The sequence below is a fragment of the Oratosquilla oratoria genome, chromosome 11 (genome assembly GCF_046742065.1).
Source record: "Oratosquilla oratoria isolate Oo_2021 chromosome 11, ASM4674206v1, whole genome shotgun sequence".
In the NCBI taxonomy this organism is placed as follows: Eukaryota; Metazoa; Arthropoda; class Malacostraca; order Stomatopoda; family Squillidae; genus Oratosquilla; species Oratosquilla oratoria.
This window is the reverse complement of record NC_134787.1, coordinates 24,204,577-24,228,159: the sequence shown is the minus strand read 5'-3', so window position 1 is coordinate 24,228,159 and position 23,583 is coordinate 24,204,577.

Genomic DNA, 23,583 nt, shown 5'->3' with positions numbered 1-23,583 from the left:
GTCGTGAAGGTCATCCAGGTCGTGAAGGTCACCAACCGAATGACTCACAGTGATACGTAGGTCACTAGACTATGCCACTAAGCGTGTACGTGAGACAAGCTTTCACTAGATTATTCACACAAAGAGTAACAGTATTTTAGTGTCATCAGAAACCGTGACGTAACAAAAGGTGGGTCACACAAGAACGTTACGTCCACCGTCACACGTTTCCCAATGGACAGGGGCCGTCACAACGTCACCCCCCGAGGGGGACACTCTCTTTCCCTTCCCTCGTTCTTCGCCACCAGGTTCCTGTAGAAGGCGAAGGGGGGACGAACACACATACACACACACACACGCACGCTTGGCCACGAGCGGAGGCCGGACCGATGCGGCACGACGCTACGAACGCAGCTCTCGAACTGGCTCCCAGCGGCAGCGGCTGCAGCAGAAGAGCCCGGGCCGCCAGCACGTCAGCAGGGGTGCCGACGCACGCACGCACGCACGCACGCACGCACACACACACACACACACACACGGATCTCAATCTAGGTATGATAATTGGAGACTAGGAATCGTTCGAGTGTTACTCCTTTCCTGTAGACTACAATTAGATAACCACACACACACACACACACACACACACACACACACACACACACACACACACACACATGCACACACGCGTGCGCGTACACACACTCTTATACATACAGTACACACACTCTCCCCCCCCTACTCTCTTCGCTCTCATCCTCTCACTAGCCAACCAACCTCCACATGTTAGGAAGCCTTATTTCGCTTCTCTTACCTGGAGAGTGAGTACGTGTACGTCTGTGTGTGTGTGTGTGTGTGTGTGTGTGTGTGTGTGTGTGTTTGTATGTGTGTGTGCGTGTTTCATTCCTTAGTATTACAGCGACTGACGTCATCTGCAAAGCTGTAGCATTTACCATAACGGTCATTTACGATATCAAAACGTCTCTGAGGTCTTACAAGGCTTATTCAGGTCGTAAGTTTACGACCCCTAAGATACATACACACACACACATACACACAAACACACGCACACACACAGTATTACCCATAGATCGGTCATACGAGCTCTGAGCTCTCATTCGGGAGGTTAATAACTGTCGATCACGAGCCCAACACATGATCCAAGACCATGGTGAATGGTGGTGAATCACACACACACACACACACACACACACACACATATATATATATATATATATATATATATATATATATATATATATATATATATATATATATATATCAAGGACTACTATTACACAGGACGTGCGCACCCAGATCCCTGTGTCCGCTAGCGGAGGCCATTGCTTTCTTTGTAAACTAACATTTTATATTGGACAAATATATCAAAACTAGAAACCTAACATTGTATATACGACAAATATATCAACTATTGACTTATTCAATGCAATATAAGTTAATATAAATTTTATAGTGAAATAAGAAACTATTTTTAAGGCACTGTTATGCTTTGAAATGCCAATTTTAGCCGGACTTAACAGGTATTATTGTATGAGGTTAGTGGACTCTAGGGTTGGCGATTTTTTTTCTTTTAAGAATATAAAATATCTATTTTTTGTTTTATCTAAATCAAATTTATTTGATTTCAATTGTTTTTTTTTTTTATAGATTTTAAATGTTGTGGGATTGTTATCTGATATGCGATCTGATTGCTAAAGGACATTTTTAGCATATCAATATAAGGAGCAGTGTTATATAGACTTGCCACAAGTATACAAAGAACGGTATAAGCCGTATGTGAGGACGGTATGCTCAGGTTCACTCGATTCCTCCAAGAGTTTTCTCATCTTGGTGACATTTGCTGCATTGTCTGTCACAACACTTCCAATGTGACAACCAAAATCTTGTTCAGCCTTCTTGATCGAATTTTGTACAAGTTGTAGAAGATATTCATCAATGTGAGGTTTCTCTGATGTGTCTATTGTGTCAACTAAATATATCTGACCAGTGGATGTTGTTAGAGTGACACATATTATGGGCTCATTATGGATGTTAGACCACCCATCAATTGAAAGACATACAGTTTCATTATTCAGGTCATCTGCACACTTTTTATATTTCTTTTCATACACAAGATCCAAGTACTTATCAGCAATATCTTTTCTGGATGGAGGAATATAACCTGGCCTCAGGTTCTGAACCATCTTGAGAAACTGAGGATGCTGAACAAGACGAAATGGTGAAAGTGTAGCAAATATAAGGAGCAGTTGCCTGTAGTATCTGTCAGTGAATGCAAGTGTGCTCTCTATCTCTGCATGTGTGTATGTACGTGCGTGTTTACTTTTGTGTATTTACCTGATTACAATATACAGGGTAAGAGCTACTCTCATAGGGGTCCTTGTGTGTGTGTGTGTGTGTGTGTGTGCGTGGATGTGTGTGTGTGTGTGTGTGTGTGTGTGTGTGTGTATGTGTGTATCCCACTTTCATTCCTCCCCTCCCACTCCTACCGCACCCTCCGTCACCAATCTTGTTTTTTTTTTCGATTTCGGCTTTATCCTAATTTCTTGAAGAATTTTTCTCCACTATCACCACTATTACCACCATTATCACCGCCACTATGTCTTCTACGAACAATATCGTTCCCATTTTCACCCCTATTTCCGATTGCACCACTGATATCTTCCCACCATTTTCACCATACCCTGAACACAACAACAACAACAGCAACCGCCTTTCACCACCATCATATCAGCCTCTTTTACCACCGGTCTCACCAGACACCAGCATCACTATCACCCGTTAAACACCACTCACACTCCCAGGTACACCACCACACGCTCCTGGTTGCTTGCAGGGGGAAGATAAGTTGACCTTATGTACACAAACATACACCCACCCACACCAACCCACTCACATCCACATGCACACACACACACATACACACACACACACAGTAATACACCCATCCGCAACAGACATGAGGGTGGGTGTTTGAGAGGGGGGGGGGTTGTGGAGTGGAGTGGAATGGGTGGGAGTAGGTACGTGTCTTTGACTTGGCAACCTTCATTATATGGGGGAAAAGATATTGGTATATAGGTAGACTGATATATATGTGGGTCCTACTAGAATGATTTGGGTTTAACCATAATAGAATATGCAAAATGCGGCACGGAGTTAACTAAGAGAGAGTTTAATCTTCTCCAAATGAATGAGATCAGTCGACGGTATCCACTCATGTTAAAACAAAACCTAACCCAACCTAACCTGACCCAATGACCTCGAAGAACCACGCCACGTTCTTCGTGTTCTACGTTCTCGTTAGGTTCAGACAACGTCCTTCAGGAGCTGGGTCACCCTCAGGGTTCCAGACGATTCTAGCCACATGAAGGTCATCTTCAAGCCTCAAGGGTGAACTCTGAAGGGCGTGGTGCCGGAGGCCAACGTCCTCGATCTTGTGGCGCACTTCGAAATATTGATTCTGATTAACGCTAGAAGGACATGTTTGGTTTCTCGACGGGGACATCGACCTGGGAATCAGGCTCTTCTTCGATGGCAAAACCTTAAATCCCTCAAGTGAAGAAAAAGGCCCCTAACGAACCCTAATCGCCCTACTTGCCGCAAAGTGGAGTACCCGCAGTAAGAGAGAGAGAGAGAGAGAGAGAGAGAGAGAGAGAGAGAGAGAGAGAGAGAGAGAGAGAGAGAGAGAGAGAGAGAGAGAGAAACTTCGGTATATGTATGGTATCGGGTGGCACTCATTTAATTTTTTTATTATTTGTTTTAAGAGATTTATTTCCTCTAAGGAAATGACTTTCAATAACAAATCATTGGGAAGGAATGATAACAGCGTTCATAATAACCATACGTCACTCACCATTTATTTTTCTTTCTTTCTCTAAGGGGATATAGTTTTCTAATTAAGTTATTTCAAATGAAAAAAATAACCAGAAATACATGATAATTCTTATTTATTTATTAATTTGTTTATTTTTTAAGATTATAGAATTGTCAACAACGAACCCTGTTAGATCGACAGAACGAATGAGATTTTGCCGCCGACATTTCTCCACAATAATATCTTAGTTAAGTTGCATTAAACTAGTTCATGTCAGACTAGGTTAATTATATTTATTATAACCATCCAAGGTTAGGTTAGGTTAAAGTAATTTAGGTTAGGTTTGGTTAATTATCATCATTCTTAACCCACAATGGACGACCAAAATGGCGCTTGTAACGTTACCGATTTCATCGACGTAAGCATGAAACTAAACAAGATTATCATTATTTCTGACGATTTAGAATTATAATAAATTTCCTTTGCTTTTAATAAATATATCTTTATTTCCTTACGGAAAAAAAATTCTTACAAGCAAAATAGAAAAATGGTGAATCTGACTTTCGTCTCGAAATTCTGCGACAAAACTGGAAGAGGATCAAACACCTCGACAACCAGATCGAGAAGGACTCGAACAAATCCTTCAAACTCTGTCGTCTATTCCTAAACAAAAATCCCCAAGGTCGTCCCTACTTCCTTCCCTGCCTCCTCTACTCCCCTCCTCCTCCTCCTCCACCCCCTTCTCCTCCTAAGGGCGCTCTCACGCAATGCCAATGATCTACAGTCCATTTATCACAACCGTACATCAGGCGAACAATTCCCCCTTCGGAGGAACTCAAGTAACCGTTTCCCACAACTCAAGACTTTGGTTTCGTAAGGGGCGTACCCTCAACTGAATAAAATCGCCCGGCGGCAGCCAGAATAAATCTGTGTCCGAATGTAGACCTCAAAGGATTAATCAAACTCAGTCAAATTCTATCCCAAAAATGACGGTTCCGTCTTCTTTCTTCTTAACAAACAAATAAAGGAATAAAGAAATTGTCTAAAATAATAATAAAGATAATAATAATAATAATAATAATAATAATAATAATAATAGATAACAATAATAATAATATTAGATAACAATAATGATAATAATAAAGATGATAATAATAATAATAATAATTAATAATAATAATAATAATAATAATAAATACATACGAATAAATGAATAAATAGAATTAAATAATTGTTGCTTTCCTAGGTGGTCTAGCCATTATACACACCAATGCTGCCTACCATTAGGATAGGAATTCCTGCTTGTAATTATACAGTATTTCCAATATATACTTTATTATCTATACAAGACTCTCGCTTACAAAGAATTCCATCCCCATTACAACTAGAACGAGACCTATTACATAAATAGGAAAGTCTGGGTCCTATGCCCTATTATGAACCAAGAATTCCTATTTCTTCTTACTTATTAAGAATACCTTACTTCCTGTCACTTGTATAGGATTCAATACCACATCAAACACACGGAATTCTTTATTCCCAAAAGGTTTCCTGTTCCTGGTCACTTATACAGGACGTCCTGTAAATACAGGATCTCCTGTTTCACTTGCACATAACCTCTGAATTCTGTTCCTTATATAATTTCTTACCCTCTTGCGCGATAACAAAGCCTTCCATCTTGTTTCACACTTGACTTGAAATGAATAAGAATAATAGATAAATAACGAGGCTCTTGGGAAACTCGCTGTGTATTTACCGTACTGTAACACACAAGGTAAGAGCTATGCTCGTGGGAATCCCGTCTCTTTCGTTCCCTGATAGCGTACTTATCAAGAACTTATCGTCACTTAGTGTTTGCCCTCCATCTTTCCTCTCTTTTATTTTCCTCCTCTTCCTTCGCCTCCTTCTCACGCCTCTTCCTCCTCCTCCTTAGCCTCACTTCCTCCTCCTCCTTCGCCTCCTCTTCCTTCTCCTTCACCTCCTCCTCCTCCTTCGCCTCCTCCTACTACTTCTTCGTCTCCTCCTCTTTCTCCTTCACCTCCTCCTCCTCCTTCGCCTCACTTCATCCTCCTCCTTCGCTTCCTCTTCTTTCTCTTCTTACTCCTCCTTCGCCTCCTCTTCCTTCTCTTCTTACTCCTCCTTCGGCTCTTCTTCCTTCTCTTCCTTCGCCTCCTCTTTCTCCGTCTCAATTCCTCCTCTCCCTCCTCCTTCGCCTCCTCTTCCTCTTACTTCTCCTCCTCCTCCTCTACCAGGACCGACCGAGCCACCAGGATATTGGTTGGCCGAATGTTTCTTGTTCCTCCTCCTCCTCTTCCTCCTCCTCCTCCTCTTCCTCCTCCCTACCTTCCTTCTCCCCGTCCACTTCTCGTCATCCACCCCCTCTCTCTTTCTCTCTCAGCCACAACCTGCGCAAAGAATATTTGTTTCACTGCGCAAACTATGCAGGAACTGCGCAAGGTATTTGCGCACTTCTATCGTGTGAAATGCACATTAGAGAACATAAGAACACAAGAATGGAGGAGACTGCAAGAGACCATACGGCCTACACTAGGTAGTTCCATGTCCATTACCACCTGTCATTCTTATTCATAAAGTTGTTTAACCTTCTTTTAAAACAACAAATATTTTCAGTGCTCACAACATGGTTACTAAGTCTATTCCATTTCTTGACCACCCTATTAATAAAATGTTCTTGCCTATTTCCTTCTGTCCTTCCAAAAGTATAGAAGCGCTGGTAAATATAACAGTCGTGTATGTCCAATCCATAAAATAAACAAATGAATACACAAGTAAATGAATAAAGAAGTGAATTAACGAAGAAAACGTACATGCACACGAGAACATGAACACACAAACAAGTAAATTAACAAACAAAAAAAAAACAGAAGGAGAAAAAAACACGTACAACATACAAACACATAACACCCCACGAACACATGAACAGATAAATGAATAGACGAAGGAACAGATAAACGAAGACAAATTGAAACGAAACGATAAAGAAAACGGGACTCCAAGAAGAACCGAGAACTTCGTTGGGCGTCATGTGTGGGCGGCGGAGGGTGAGGGAGAGCGGGTGGAGGGGGAAGGGGGAGTGGGTGAGGTTGTTGAATGGGTGGCCGAGAGGAAAGGCAGGCGAGACACTAACGGGGGCAGGGGGGGAAGAGTGGGTGGAATGTGGGTGAAGGTAGGAGGGGAGAGGAAGGAGGGTGGCTGAGGGGAGTAATGAGAGGGGGGGAGGACGGAGTACAGAGAGTGGGGGGAGGGGGAGTTTGAGTGGGGGAGTGGGGTGGGGGAGAGGGACGGGGAGAGGAGGGAGCGGAAGAACGGGAGAGGGAATAGGAGGAAATAGGACGGGTGGAAAGGGGTAAAGGGGTTGGAGGTGGAAGAGTGGGGGGAGAGGGTGGAGGGAAGGAGAGGTTGGGTGAGGAGAGGGGAGGGGAGGGGGGGAGTCCGACGAGGGGGAAACGGCTGGCGAGGTGGTAAGAGAGGGGGGGAGAGGGGGGAGGAGAGACATCGAGGGAGAGGAGAGGAAGGGGGAAGATAGAACCGGCGACGAATCAGAACGAGGAACAGGCGCGTGTCGAGGTGCGCATGCCCCCTGACCTTTCTTGACCTTGGCTGGGGGGAGGGGGAGGGGGGGAGGGGGCGTCTGCGCATCGACGGCAGCGTCTTGGCCCGGAAGAGTCCGGGAATTTTTCTACTCGGACTTCTTCTTCTTCTTTTTTTGGGGGGAGGGGGTTGACCATAATTTTCCGGGGGGGAGGGGGAGTGAAGTGAGTCGTCCTTCCGTGGCAAGAGGGAGAGGAAGAGGAGGAAGAGGAGGAGGAGGAGCAAGAAGATGGAAGAGGTAGTGAGGGGATGGGAAGGAATAGGAGCCATTTCGTCAAGAGAGGAAGAAGAAGAGGAGGAGGAGGACGAAGAAGAGGTAGAGAAAGAAAAGGAAGAGTATTAAGTTCGTCATGAGAGGAAGAGGAGAAGGAAGAGGAGGAAGAGGAAGAGAAGAAAGAGGGGCCAATTCGTTAGAAGAACAGAAGGAAGAGGAAGAGGAAGAGAAGGAAGAGGAGGAAGAAGAGGAAGAAGAGGAGGAAGAGGAAGATGAGGAGAAAGAGGAGGAAGAGGAAGAGGAGGAGGAGGAGGAGGAAGAGAAGCAGACTGTGGTCCGGTGACGCACTTGTTTCGTTTTATTCTGGTCAGAACCAGGCAATTTCCTTCAGCTTAGGGGGGGGGCGGACCCTGGTTCGAACGTGACCTCGACTGACCGGGACCCCTTTCGAGTCCGTCCATCACGTGACTAAAATCATCTGATTTTAACCTGGATCGAAACATCCGAAGGGACTATTTTTTGCGACGGCAGGGCTGTAACCCTTCCTTGCACATTTTTGGTCCGCAGGGGTATTTTTCCAAAGCTGAATAAAATCATCTGAAGGCAGGCAGCCAGCCAAGATAAAGGTGCAAGTCGCTACAAGTATATATATATATATATATATATATATATATATACACACACACACACACACACACACACACACACACACACACACATATATATATATATATATATAATATATATATATATATATAATTTATTTATTTATTTGCAAAAAAAAAAAAAAAAAAAAAAATCTCAGCTTTAGAGGCTTTCCCCAGAAGAGACTCGAACCCGGGAGCCTAAAGGCCCGAGAAAAGCACGTTACCCACTTTGCCACCACGTCTCCCCTGGTGGCTAAAAGCGGTTATGAATGAGGCGGGGCACGCCCGTGACGCCCACAGGGTGTAATAAGATGGGCAGACCCCGCCCATGTTTCAGTGGAAGGGGTAGTGTGTGCAAGTAGTAGTAAGGTGATGGTCACTGGCTTTGTTTAAGTATGTGTCGTCTGAGCAGGGAACCATGCGAGAGCGCCCCCACTGAGCCATCCGGGCTTCCCGAGGTGGATGGCACAGTGATCAAATCCACGCGGCAACGTCCAGTGGTCCATTCCTACGAAATATCAATTACTGCCTCGTAGTAACTTTGTATGTTGTATTAGGAAGTATACAACCTGTGGTGGGGGATAAGACTACCGTTACCTTGTTCCCTTCAATGTTGTAAAAGGCTACCATATAGGGCAAGTAGACTAATCTCTCTCTCTCTCTCTCTCTCTCTCTCTCTATATATATATATATATATATATATACACACATATATATATTTTTTCTTCGCAGAAAAGGCAGAAAACGATGCTTTCACACGTCCACTCTCCTTATAAGACGGATTAATATCTTTTCATATGTATGCTGCTGCAAATGATACTACATTAGAAGTATGCATCACTAGTACAAAGTTCCAATACTTTTAAACACTTTGCTAATACAGTGATAAGAGATTATATATATATACATATACACTTACATATACAAAGCGTGGCACATTATTAATGTGGACACATTGTAACGTCTAGGTCATGCAGTTGTACATGTATTCTGCAAGAGGGCCACTTTCATTAGCTCGCCTGACTTGGAATCACATTGATGACGTGCCCCAGTGCCATTATCTCTGGAATGCGCGGGAAGGGAGTACTAAACAATCCGTCTGTAAGTCATGAACCAATAAAAGCCGCATGACGTCGTAAAGCCTGAGACCTTAGTCTGGCAACGCAGACCACGCGTTCAGTTGCGTGAGTTCGGAGTACACAAAATGAAACTTTTAGAAATGGAAGAACCGTAAATGGATATGCTAAAAAAAAAAAAAAAAAATACATATACATACATGTACCAAAGGCTTTTTCCCCCTTACAAGGGAGGTAGACAAAAAAAAAAAAAAAAAAAAAAAAAAAAAAAAAAAAATCTCTTAGGCATATGATAAACTACGTACAAAACGGACACAAAGTCGATACTCAGGCTCTTGAAAAAAGTCTTCAACGTTTGTTAGTTACAAATAATCTATGTGGACCAATAAATCAATAGACCATATTGAAGGGTCCCATCAATACTGTGATAGTTATCAACATTTATAGTTTTAATCAAAATATCTTCTGAATGAGAAACTCAGCGACGACACAGTTTCTGGTGTGGTGCTATCTAGTAAAAAAAAAAAAAAAAGAAAAAAAAAGAATAATAATAATAATAATAATAAATAAATAAATGAATAAATAAATAAGATAAAAATAAAAAATAAATAAAAAATAAAAAAAATAAAATAAAAAATAAAATAAATGAAAAATAAAATAAAAAATAAATAAAAAATAAAATAAAAGAAATGAAAATAATAGAAAATAAAATAAGAATAAAAAACATGAAGTCTACAATCGGGAATTTTAAATTCAAATGTATTTTTAAGACAAGAGCTTTGACGCATTCCTTTGATGGGGCTTTCAGAACTCAAGAGAAAAACTGTGACCATAAAGATTTTTTTCTTTTTTTATAAAAGTGTTTGGGTCTATGGCCCACGTAACGCGGTCGCATTTCACAAGCGTTTCTATCCTGATGGACAATGTCGCGCGGATCACGAAAATGTTCTTGAGAAGCAGTTTATTGTAAAAAAAAGAAACTGAACAAACTAAAAAATGGGAATAAAAAAGAAACACAAAGAAACAAGAAAAACGACTTCAGGAGCAAAAGAAAGAAAGAAAAAAAAAACGTGGACCCAAAAGGCAGTTGACTCTTAAGTTTGTGAGTTGTGTGTTCGTGTGTGAATATATCTATTTACATCCATATACATGGATGGAGTAGGAGTAGCAGTAGTAATAGTGCAAGGAGAAGGACAAGGGGAAAAGGAGAGGAGGAGGAAGAGGAGGAAGACAAAAGGGAGAAACAGGAGAAGGAAGAAGGAGAAAGACGAGGAGGAGCAACAGGAGGAGAAGGAGGAGGAGGAAAAAACAGGAGGACGAGTGGAGGAGGAGGAGAGAAGGAGGAGGAGTAGGAAGACAAAAGGGAAGAACATGATGAGGAAGGAAAAGGAGGAACAGGAGAAGGAAGAAGAAGAAGAGAACAAAGAGGAGGAAGAAGAGGAGGAAAGGGAGGAGGAGGAAGACAAAAGGGAGGAAAAGTAGGAGGAAGGAAAAGGAGAAACAGGAGAAGGAAGGAGAAGGAGAGAACGAAGAGGAGGCAAAGAAGGAGGAGGAGGAAGACAAAGGGAGAACAGGATGAGGAAGGAAAAGGAGAAACAGGAGAAGGAAGGAGAAGGAGAGGACGAAGAGGACGAAGAGGACGATGAGAAGGAGAAGGAGGAGGAGGAAGACAAAAGGGAGAAAAAGGATGAGGAAGGAAATGGAGGAATAGGAGAAGGAAGGAGAAGGAGAGGACGAAGAGGACGAAGAGGACGATGAGAAGAAGGAGAAGGAGGAGGAGGAAGACAAAAAGGAGAAACAGGATGAGGAAGGAAAAGGAGGAATAGGAGAAGGAAGGAGAAGAAGAGGACGAAGAGGAAGAAGAGGAGGAGAAGGAGGAGGAGGAGGAGGAGGAGGAGGAGGAGGAGGAGGAGAGAAGTACGACGAAAGGGAAGAAGAGGAGGGGGAAGACAAGATGGAGGAACAGGGAGAGGAAGGAGGAGAAGGATGATGAGGTGTAGGTCCAACCCCAGACTTTTGGAGTTCTTCCGGGCCCTCCGGACATAAACACATGACGGGGGAAATCCCCGGACCTTTTTTTTTTTTTTTTTTTTTTTTTTTTCTCCTAAGGTCGGAGCTTAAAATCGGTCTTTCTTGGAGAGCACTTCACACGGACTGTGGCTCGACATGAATTCTTTATTATCAAGATTCTCCAGAAATACACAATTTTAAAGGAATTCGTAAAAGGAAAAATCATATATACATCTATCAACTTATTTATCAACACACACACACACACACACACACACACACACACACACACACACACACACACACACACACACACACATATATATATATATATATATATGTATAATATATATATACATATATATACACATACATATGTATATATATATATATATAATATACATATATATATATATATATATTGTGAGTGTGTGTATATGTGTGTGTGTGTGTTTGTGTGTGTGTGTATACTGATAAATAAGTTGATAGATGTATATATGATTTTTCCTGTCTCGAATTCCTTTGAAATTGTGCATATATATATATATATATATATAGTGTGAGTCTCTCTCTCTCTCTCTCTCTTTCTGTGTGTGTGTGTGTGTGTGTGTGTGTGTGTGTGTGTGTGTGTGTGTGTGTGTGTGTGTGTCTGGTTCGTCCTAAGTAATGTTTACCGGCTTTCACCCTAAGTAAGTTCCTTCTGAGACGCCTCCTCCTCTTCTTTCCCCTCCCAAGAAGCCAACGCGTCCCCAAGTCCCTTGACGTCCACAGCCACTTCCAACCCTTCCAACATCGCCAACGTCTCCCACAGCAGGTGAGTCGAGATGGACCTGCCTGCGGCAGGAATATTCGGGATCCTTACGTCACGTCATCATCATCACCATCATCTCTACTACCACCATCATTATCATCATCTCTACTACCACCATCATTATCATCATCTCTACTACCACCACATTATCATCATCATCATCTTTACTACCACCATCGTTATCATCATCATCTTTACTACCACCATCGTTATCATCATCATCATCTCCACTACCACCATCATTATTATCATCTTTACTACCACCATCGTTATCATCATCATCTTTACTACCACCATCATTATCATCAACATCATCTCTACTACCACCATCGTTATCATCATCTCTACTACCACCATTATTATCGTTATCATCATCATCTTTACTGCCACCATCGTTATCATCATCATCATCATCATCTCCACTACCACCATCATTATCATCATCATCTCTATCACCACTATCATTATCATCATCATCATTATCTCAACTACAACCATCATTATCATCATCATCATCTCTACTTCCACTATCATCATCAGCATCTCTACTTCCACCATCATTATCGTCATCATCATCATCTCTACTGCCACCATCATTATCATCATCTCTATTACCACCACCATCATCATCATCCTCTCTACTACCATCATCATCATCATCTCTACTACCAACACCCTTATCATCATCATCATCATCTCTATTACCACCATCATTATCATCATCATCATCTCTACTACCACCATCATTATCATCATCATCATCATCTCTACTACCACCATCATTATCATCATCTCTACTACCACCATCATCACCATCCTTCAGCTCTCTTCTTTATACTCATATCCTTACGTTTCACTCAGTTCCCATGACCTTCCCTTTACACTCCTACACACACGCAGACTAGATTGGGGCATATATGAGCTCTGAGCTCTCATCCGGGATGGTAATAGCTGTCGAAAACATGATGCAAGACCGTGGTGAATCATACAAACGCGCGCCTGCGCGCACACACAGACACAGACACACACACACACAAATAGACACACGCTTGCACTGTGCAACAAGCGACTGAGCCTTTGCAATTTGAGTAGTGCGTGGAATGTGTTGATCGCTCTCGGATCTGCCATCACAGGACAATGCCATATTCAATTTCGTTCTGATATGAGCTCTGAGCACCAAACTATAGCTTTTATTCACTCATTTATTTATTTACTCATCTATTTATTTATTCTTCATAGACTCTTCTCCACCCAAGGAACACGATCCAGCGCTCGCGATCCTCATTCGTTCTCGTCACGTGTCCGGACCACGTCAATCGTCCGCTTCGGAATCTTAGACTCGCAGGCAACTGTGCCCAAACTTTCTCGGATGGTATCATTCCTGATAAAGTTGTTCCGCCTCACTCACTCCTCTCACTCCCCTCACTCCCTCCTTCCACTCCTCTAATGACTTCATTCTAAACATAAAGTTTCTTTCCTTCTTCTGTCTTTGCTAGTACACATTTTTTTTTCCTCTATCTGTTTGTCCAATTTGATAAGTTTCTCGTTTCCGCTGTGGCAACACGCCACTACTGCAGTGTCCCCTTAACGCATATGGCATTTTGGGAAAATAAAATTACTGTACTCTAAAAACCATTGTGTGTCCATGTTAATCAAATTATATATTATAAATAATATTGCCACATACTAGGAGCATCAGAGTGTAATATTGTTGTATAAATGTACAAAATAATAAAATATTGATTGTATATAATAAATGTCATGGCGGACGGAAATTTCAATATAAGTCTCTTACGGACGATACCCATTTATGATTTACCATGATGTGGTAACTAATCACATCACCGCCATAATTTATGATATCGTGCAATTTAGTCCCACAGACTCTCTTCCTTCGTTCAATCTCGTTATCAAATCTTGTCTCTTTATATAAACAAACTTCTAATGCATAAAACCCGTTCCTCCTTTTCCATTGTATCTCCTCAGAGAAGTACATCGTTCTCTGATTCCCTATCATTGTTTTTAGGTCACAACCACTCAGTCTTCTTTGTGAAGATATGTATCCCAAAACTTCGAGTATTTTCTTCTATCCTGTTAAATTTGTACTTGTACTTTTTGTCTGTCAACTCACAAGCAAAATCACTGGCAAATTCCAAACAGTTGTTCATCGATTGACCTCCTCATTATATCATCCATGGATATCAATCAGCCCCGACCGTCGCGAGCTTTGAACTCAGGTCTCTCTGAGCGTGAGGCTCAAGCGTTACCACTACGCTACTTAGATTGTTTTAAAAGGTCTCGAAACCTGATATGATCTCATACCCAGGTTTTCTACGAAACCCAACGACAACAGAGAGTAAGGCGGCGACTAAGCCGATGTAACTGTTATAGAACAAAAGCTAGTAACAGCGCTGTAATTCAAATAATCTGGTTGAAGTACATCGTTGTTACTAGCTATTTGTTCTCTAATCTATGGATATGTTGAAGAGCGGGTTACTCCGACAGCAGCAAGAGGCCCTCTGAACTGAATTAAATCGCTTGATGTTAGCCTGAACAAAAACATTAAAGGTAATACTGAGACTTGTTAGACTGATAGAGTCTTTGTTACTCTTTAATATCCAGAGGTCCGTTTAAAAATTATTCAAATCGCCTGGTGCTCACTACTACCACTAAATATAGAAAAAAGAGACTTTTTTACCTCCAGTGCTCTAAACATGGGTGTCTTGGGTCATGCACGCTACCTTTTACGCCACCACATTCCCCCTAAACCTTGGGAAAAAGATGTGAGGCGTTGAGTCGAGGTGTTTGATCACGTGACGTAAAGTGCACGGAGATGATACATGGCCACAAACAGACTCGGGGCGATGGGTGGCTGTCGACAGACGGACGGTAATGAAGAGGCGGCCAAGGGCCTATGGTCCGCTTTGGAGATCGTTCGCCGAGGAACCTAAAGTCACTCATCAGGCTCGCCCTAACCAATTACAGTTCTTTCTAAGGGGTTTTCCCTGACTTGAATTAAATCGTCTGACGGTAGATATAATAAATATACGAGTCGAGTAAGGTCTTGCCGTTTATCTGTCGGGAACCCAAGGTACTGGCTGACCTTTGGGTGACCAGCGAAAGAATTTAATCTAATAGGAAATAATAAAGCAGTAACAATCATAAGTGTGGTTCAAGCGATAGGAAGAAGTAGCGGAAGAAGATAAATAAGAAAAAGAAGAAGGAGAAGATAAAGAAGAAAAAGGAGAAGAAAGAAAAGAAGAAGAACAAGGAGTAGAAGAAGAAGAGGGAGGAAGGCAAGAAGAGGGAGAAGAAGGAGGAATAGAAGAAGAGAAAGAAAATAAGGAAGAAGGACAAGAAGAAGAAGAAGAAGAAAGGAAAAAATCTTCACGCTCCAGAGCCCAGCCTGAGCAGTTCACACATCCACTGGTCCTTCCATACAGGTGAGGTGACATGAATAAAATAGCCTGACGGCAGCACAATCACAAACAGTAAAAGGATCACCCGGAACAGAAGGGGTTAATCGAAATATATACTTCTTTCTACTGACGCGCGCCCATAGAGATACGGTAAAAAATACCCACATCCAAAGTATGTATAAATATTGACGCTCGCACACAAAATGAGAGGGAAAAGAAAGTGTGTGTGTGTGTGTGTGTGTGTGTGTGTGTGTGTGTGTGTGTGTGTGTGTGTGTGTGTGTGTGTGAGAGAGAGAGAGAGAGAGAGAGAGAGAGAGAGAGAGAGAGAGAGAGAGAGAGAGAGAGAGAGAGAGAGAGAGAGAGAGAGAGAGAGAGAGCCCTCCCCTCTGCCTCTGCAGTCCAAGGTCCCTCAAGTGGCACTCTGAGAGAGCATGAAGTCCCGAGAGGGATGATATTGGGGAAAAGCATTTCACGAAGTAAGGGGTATATTATGGTTGAGTGGTGGGCGAACCTGGCCGCTACGCTGGCCCAATAGGGACCAATTCTTTCAGTTGAATTTGAAGACTCCTTTGGGAATACTTAAATGTTGAATAACCGTGGATTTTCAACGGGTCCTACTAGTCGTAACACTGATATGCTAGTACCTACCAACCTAACTACCCACCTTTCACGCTTTCCAGGTTAATTGGTACGCTTGAAGACTACATCGGAGACTCCTACGGGAAACTACGAAGACTCCTTCAGCAGGAGACTTTGAAAATTCCTTCCTTCAGGAGACTTTGAAGACTTCTTCAAGAGATTTTGAAGACTTCATCGGTAGACTTTAAAGATTCCTTCAGGAGACTTTGAAGACTTCTTCAGGAGATTTTGAAGACTTCATCGGGAGATTTTGAGGACTCCTTCAGGAGACTTTGAAAACTCCTTCAGGTGAATTTGATCTCTCATTCGGAAGACTTTGAAGACTCCTTCCGGAGACTTTGAAGACTCTTTCAAGATACTTTAATCACTCTTTGGGGAGACTTTTAAGACTCCCTCGGAAGACTTCAAAGTTTAATAACCGTGGAATTTCCAAGGGTCTTCCATGTATATAAATTTTTGCCTGAAAACCTTCGGTTCTAATCAGTTTGGTACTCAATGCGCTGCCATTCTCCAGCTCTTCTTAAGATGGCCAACACCAGGCGATTTTATTCATCTTCGACACAGACCCAAGACGAAGATCCCGCTTCGTACAGAGTTTGACTCTCACCTGAATAAAATCTCCTGGCGACACGACACCACCCGGTCCTCGAGGCCCAGGACTCAAACACGGCGTAGTCTCCTGAAGGCAGAGTACCTCGTCTTCAGGGGTGGTCATGTCCGTAGGAACCAAACCCTCGAGGCCTTAGGACCTTTGTGAAGCGTGCTACCCACTCCAACACCTCGGCCCCCAGTGCCAGGTGGCACTCCTCTTGTGGCATCTGTCGCAAGGCTATTCGATGTATCGCTTTGGCACCCTCTCGGAGGTGACGATCTGTTGCGATTGGCTCGGTGCCTAGCGATTGGCACAATCTCTTATCACAACTATCGTCAGGCTGTTCCATTCATTTCCGTGGTACCCCCCCCCGATCCATCCACCACCCCCCTATTCCCCCCTCTCCCCTACCTCAGCCTCGGATGAGGAAGACCTTAGAAAAGGTCGTGTGTGATGGAGAGACATAGAGTAGATCGCAGCTTCGGCCAAATAAGACGTGTGGGAGGAGGAGGAGGAGGAGTAGGAGGAGGAAGAGGAGGTCGAGGGAAGTGCCTGGCACTCAGGCTGCCACCTGCTGCGGGTTTAGAGTTTTGTCTGCTTCCTGCTGGGGAGGGCGGGAAATGGCTAAACATTAATGCAGTTTGCATTCATTCTCTGGACTCGCACCTCTCTCTTCCTCTCTTGCAGACACACATGCACACACGCATGCACACACACACATACGCATATACACACACACATACGCACACACACACACACGCGCGCACACACACACACACACATAAGCACACACACATACGCACACACAGAAACACACAAACACACGCAGATAAGGACGGTAGGGCGGGGTAGGTATAAATCCCGATTCTCTTTATTTACCTATCATCGCAAAAATTAATTAGATAAATAAATAAACCAACTAATAAAAATGTAAAAAAATAAATAAAATAATAAATAAAATCGAATCCTTTAATCTCAACTCCTAGGCTTCTTATCATCCATCCTCTTCCTCTTCCTCTTCCTCCTTTTCTTCTTCTTCCTCCTCCTCCTCCTTAGGTTTAGATATCTTGTGAGAGATGCTGCAGCTAATGATAGGACATTTGCTGTTAACAGTTACCTAGATTAACAATTACCTCAATGATACGAAGCAAAAAATGATACAAGACAATATACTTGACTCTTTAACTTACACACACACACACACACACACACACACACACACACACACACACACACACACACACACACATATATATATATATATATATATATATATATGTATATATATATGTGTGTGTGTGTGTGTGTGTGTGTGTGTGTGTGTGTGTGTATGTGTGCGCGCGCGCGATCAAACGTGCTCAACCATAACTGCAGGTGCGGTGAGAGGAGGAAATAACATGCGCGGGCACACGTGCGCAATGGCAAGACACAAGAACCCCTGCAAAGAGGTCAACCTCAAGCGGAACCTATACACTTCAAACTCACACAACTCACAGACTCCTCCCCCCCTATCGGGAGGCTAGGACGGTGCCCCTTACAGAGGACTTCGTAGCGTGGAATTTTATGAACCATGCCTTTAGTTCAACTTCGCCGGTGCCAGGGTTCGAACCGCCAACCCCTCGACCTTCGCCGCAAGTAACGACACCCTAACCCGCTCGGTCAGCGAGTCAAACTCTTACATAAGCGAAATACACTTGTCAGTAAATGTATTTGTTCATCAACAAATTATACATTTTATATCAGTAAATCATGTCAAAAACGAACTTTTGATTCTTCATATGATTTCTGGTAATAAAAATAAATATGATTTCAGGTAATAAAAAAAAACTAATAAATAGATTATAAAATAAATAAATAAATAGAAATTAATAAGAATTTATCAAAAAGATAAATTAATAAAACAAATAATAAGTAGGCAAATAAACAAATAATAGGTAAATGACAATAACAGAAATAAACATAATAAACAAAAATGAAATAAATCAGTCTTCATATATATATATATACATATATATACATATATATGTACATATATATGTACATCAACTTTTCTCTCTTACATCGACGGCAGTGTTGCTGTATCTTGTCCTGAAAGGGATGAACTCTTTGGTGAAATCTTCATTGAAAGAAATTTTTAGGAAAATTCTGGTTCTATCCCTGCGCCTTCTGGTCTCAGACGCACTCCTTTACCAAAACACTCCCTTCTCTCTATCTCTCTCTCTCTCTCTCTCTCTCTCTCTCTTTTCTTCTCTTTTTTTTTTCCTAATGGTCCGCATGGAGCACCTCTATCATTCTTCGAAATTGTGCTTCCTTGCCGACTCCCAGTCGAGACAAATTGTGTTTCCATCTCTGACTGTCCACTTGCTTATAGCTTTCATGCTACTTCCCTGTTGTCCTTATGAGACCACATAGCACTAGATATTCTAAGATGTGTCGCCTATCTTTCGATGAAAGGGAGGCTCTGAAACCCTCTTCCTTTTGATGATTTTCCACCTACAAGTGTCCCCGTAAAAAAAAAAAAAAAAAAAAAAAAAAAAAAATCCAGACGGAAGAAGTGTGCGTGCGTGTTTGTGTGTGTGTGTGTGTGTGTGTGTGCGTGTGATTCACCATGGTCTTGGATCACGTGTTGGACTTGTGATCGACAGTTATTAACCTCCTGGATGAGAGCTCTGAGGTCGTATGACTGATCTATGGGTAAGACTATCACCTTACACGCACACACATACCCAACTCTCCGCCCACGAGAGTTGAAGTAACAACCTGCAGCGCAGGGTGTTACTCTGAAATTATTTCAGCCATGGGCGGGAATCGAACCCGGACCGCCGTAGTGGCAGGCGAGAACTAACTACCGCGCCACGAGGTGGTGTGTGTGTGTGTGTGTGTGTGTGTGTGTGTGTGTGTGTGTGTGTGTGTGTGTGTGTGTGTCTGTGTGTGTATGTGCAGGGCACATCCGGGCACCAACACCACGGCACGCCGCACGTGCCCAATCGCTAAAGCAAAAAAAAAATGTTACGAAAACAAACAAATGCAAACTTCCACGGTTCATAACTTCCAACAAACAACAACCACCACGAGATAAGAGAATGAAAGTCCTCGAGTACAGGGAGGAGGAGGAGGAAGAGGAGGAGGAGGAAGAGGAGGATGAGAAAGAGGAGGAAGAGGAGGAGGAGGAAGAGGAGGAGGAGGACGAAGAGGAGGAGGAGGAGGAGGGGAGGAGGAGATGGGCGTTGGGAACGAGGACAAAAGGATGAAGGAGCGGAGGCATGAAGGGATGAAAGGATGGAAGGGTGCAGTAGGGATGGTGGAATTTTAAAAGAAGTGTGTGTGTGTGTGTGTGTGTGTGTGTGTGTGTGTGTGTGTGTGTGTGTGTGTGTGTGTGTGTGTGTATGTGTGTATGATTCGCCATGGTCTTGGATCACGTGTTGGACTCTTGATCTACAGCTACTACCTTCCCGAATGAGAGCTCAGAGCTCATTTAAGACCCATCTATGGGTAATGCTGTGACCTTACACGCACACACACACCCAACTCCCCGCCCACGAGAGTGGGAGTAACGACTCGTAGCGCAGGGACACTGACATTATTTAAGCCCTGGGCGGAATTCGAACCTGGATCGCCGTAGTGGCAGCCGGGAACTCTATCAAGTGCGCCATCGAGTCGTGTGTGTGTGTGTGTGTGTGTATGTGTGTGTGTCTGTGTATGTGTTTGTGTGTGTGATTTCGTGAGTGCGAGTATGTGTATGCGTGTGCGTGTGCGCGCGCGTGTGTGTGTGTGAGCAGATCGACTGCTGTTATGCAAGGCACTGCGCATGCGCGTGTTTGTCTACGTAAGTTTGTTTTCAATGGTCCAACCGATGCGAGGCTTAGCAGATCTGTGTGTGTGAGGACACAACAACATTACTGTAAGCAGTACATAAGCTCCTTTAAAATAATGTGACATAAAATAGTGAATAAATAAACAAATAAATATATAAATGCATAAAATTGAATAATATGTTAAACACAATAAGGGAACCTGAAAAAAATAAATACTAAAAATTACAAAAAAAAAATACTAAATGACTCAAAATTACTAAATTAGTATAGAAAAACTACTAAAAATTGAGGGAAAGTAAAGGCAAATAAATAAAAGCATATACACGCATCTAGTTAAATCTATACCTGTGTCTATATTCACATATCTATTTGTATGTATATATGTATAGGTGTGTGTGTGCGTGTGTGTGTGTGTGTGTGTGTGTGTGTGTGTGTGTGTGTGTATTCACCTTGGTCTTTTTGGATCGTGTGTTGGACTCGTGATCGACAGCTATTTCCCTCCCGGAAGAGAGCTCAGAGCTCGTATGACCGATCTATGTGTAATGCTATGACCTTACACACACACACACACACACACACACACACACACACACACACAACTCCCCGCCCACGAGAGTCGGAGTAACGACCCGAAGCGCAGGGATACGGAAATAATTTCGGCCCTGGGCAAGATTCGAACCAGGTACTGCCGCACCTCCGTACTGTCAGTCCAGTACTCTATCAATCGCGCCACCGAGTCGTGTGTGTGTGTGTGTGTGTGTGTGTGTGTGTGTGTGTGTGTGTGTGTGCGTGTGTGTGAGTGTGTATTCACCTAACTGTATCTACCTAAATGAGAAGTACAAGGAACAGATCGATTCTCGTGTGGTTCCGTCTCCTAAGCTCCATTTGAAATATCTAGCTCTAAAACGGAGACACACGCGCGCGCGCGCACACACACACACACATACACACACACTAACCAACTCACACGAATACACTCACTAACTTACATACACACACACACACGCGCGCGCGCGCATTAGGCATGGACAGAGATGGGGCACCATGAGTGTAGCTCCCCTTCCTGTAAGATACAACTAGGTAAATACATTATATATATACATATATAATTGTCTAAACTGGAACTACCAACCCTGGAACAAGGAATAAAATACACACACACACAGGCACTGACACACACACAATGTACAGGATCTTCCGGTTCTTTGTTTTGGCCTAAAGAGGTTTCTGAGATCCGCCCTTTCTTGTGGATGGATATGGGTGGATTGATTCGTAAGACACGTGCCCGGATGTACGCAGAGAATGAACATCCATATATACGCATGCATGCGCACGCACACACACACACACACACACACACACACACACACACACACGGCCCGGTGGCGGTTTGGTAAGGCACTGGCCTCACAAGCCGGAGAACCGGGGTTCGATTCCCCGGCCGGGCGGAGACAAGTTGGGTTTGTCTCCTTTCACGTGTAGCCCCTGTTCACCTAGCAGCGAGTAGGTACGGGACGTTAGTCAAGGAGTTGTGGAGTTGTGGAGTGTGGAGTGGTCTCAGACCTACCCAGAGATCTGCTAATAATGAGCTCTGAGCTCACTGCCGTAGGGTGGTGTCTGGCTGTCTCGAAAAGAGGCTGCAGCAGATCCGAGGTGAGGTGAATACACACACACACACACACACACACACACACACACACACACACACACACACACACACACACACACACACACACACACAGGTCATATAAGAGCTCTGAGCTCTCTTCCGGAAGGGAAATAGCTGTCGATCACGAGTCCAACACGTGATCCAAGACCACGATAATTCACACACACACACTGATACATGTATTATTTCATATGTATAATCAAATTATATATATACGTGACATACACACACGCACATTGATACATGTATGATTTCATATACATATATATATATATATATATATCAAATTATTCATATACGTGACATACACACACACAAACACACACACACTCACTTTGATACATGTAGAATGATTTCACATATACATCAAGTTATAAAGATACATGGCATACACACACATACACATTAATACATGTACAGTAGTGTGATTTTATATATACATAAAATTATACATATACGTGACACACACACACACACATACACACACATGGACACATGTGTTGTGATTTCATATACACATATTATATATAATACATCTGCACAAATATACATGTACTTGTATGTATTTCTATTTATGCATCTGCTTGTGTGTGTGTGTGCCATGGAGGGCATGTAATATTGTTATATACGTTAGGGGTACAGAAAGAAGATGTGAATATTGAATCATTGCAATGGTGATTTGTCTCCTTTTCAACCCCCACCCTGATGTATATATATAATGAATAACGTACACACACACACACACACACACACACACATATATATATATATATATATATATATATATACATATATATATATATATATATATATATATATATATATACATATATATATATATACACACACGCACATGTACACGCACGCACCACAAGATTGCTGAGCATTCTATTATGGATAGAATAAAAAGAGAGACGCAAAAGAATTAAGAAGCAGACAGGGAGAGAGGGAGGGAGGGAGGAAAGAAAGGGGAAAGAGGAACAGAGGGGAGAGAGGGATGAGAGGGACAGTGAGGGAGGGAGGGAGGGAGGGAGAAGGGGAGAGGGGGGAAGGGGCGAAGGAGAAAGGTAGGGAGACAGAGGTGGAGGGAGGTGAGGGAGGGAGAGATGAAGGGAGGAAGGTAGGGATAGAGAAAGTGACGGAGAGAAGGAGGGAGGTAGGGAAGGAGAAGACTAGGGAGGGAGAGAGGAAGGGAGAGAGAAGGGTAGGGAGATAGAGGGGGAGGGAGGAAGGGAGGGAGGTAGGTAGGGAGAGAGAGAGAGGGAGTGAGT